The sequence below is a fragment of the Strigops habroptila genome, chromosome 1, assembly GCF_004027225.2.
Source record: "Strigops habroptila isolate Jane chromosome 1, bStrHab1.2.pri, whole genome shotgun sequence".
NCBI classification, from domain to species: Eukaryota; Metazoa; Chordata; class Aves; order Psittaciformes; family Psittacidae; genus Strigops; species Strigops habroptila.
Window position 1 is genome coordinate 40296998 of NC_044277.2, and position 1272 is coordinate 40298269.

The following is a 1272-nucleotide window of genomic DNA, read 5'->3' on the forward strand; positions in this document are numbered from 1 at the left end:
CATCTTGGTAATTGGCTTGTTTTTTTCTAACTATGTGAATAATGTACTGTATTTTTTGTGGTCTGAAACATATCCCCGGATATGTATTTTACCTTTCCACATTTGTTCATTTGTAAGAATAGAATTTGTTTCTTGCTGCTGTGTTCACTAGTTTTGCAAAGAGAAAAGGTGTCTAACTTCATCTAATTATGTAAAACTCGGTTGTTAACTAAATCACAATTTAGTTAACTCTCTAGTTTGTACATACTGTTTCTGAATTAGGACTAAATTTGTGATCATGGCATTTAGAAATTTATTAGTGGATATGATGACCTCTTTTGTTCATTAAGCTTGTTTATGTAACCAGCTTTGACCAATGCAATATATTTTATTGCCCAAAGCATGTATTTGACATTCTATGAGTAAGTATTATTTCTAGCAATGTCTTAAAATAGAAGGTTGAATCTGATTTGAGTGTTCAGTTTTGCTTAATGTGTTTGACAACCAAGTTTGGTTTAGACTTTGTAAATAAGCAAAGACATTGTGTTGTAGGCTGTCCTGATAACACCAGCTAACCAATTCATCACAATACAAACAGGCTGGGGAGGCAATACTAAATTCACTTCATAGAAATGTCATGGATTTTTGTTCATAAACTGAATTTTGAGATGTAGAGTATTCAATCTCAATCATAGACCTGCAGGTGAGAATACGTTATTAAAGTTATGGTCTTTTCCGTATATGGAATGATATAAATACTGCTTTGTTAGAGCCTGCTTTTTAACAGTGCACATGTTTAGAAGTATTTTCAAATGTGCTTTCAAGGCAAAACATGTCAATGTCTTTAGAAGAGATTAAATTCTTTCATTATACTGAAGTTTATATTATTTAATTTATCAAAGCTTGGGGGTGAGAAGGTTTATCCCAGCAGTGTGTAAAAGATTCATGGAGGGATGGGAAGAGTGTGTGTGGTTTCTGGAGAATAAATTCCTTGACTCTAAAGGGGAAACAAGATTTTCTATGTTGAATATTTTTGTGTGATGGTGGCAATTGTAACAAATGAGTTGGAAATAGGATGATGACACTTGAGCTTTGGAAGACGAGAAATGTTTGGTAAATACTTCACAGAGCAAGCTTTTCCAGTCAGCCTGTGCAAGGAAAGAAACATGATTAAAATAGAAGCTTAGTTACAAACATTTTTTAGGCAGAAGATTGTTCATCATTCAAAGTTTCTTGCATAACTTCGTAGAAAAACATCTTTAACTGCATTTATTTAATGTTAACACCTTAATT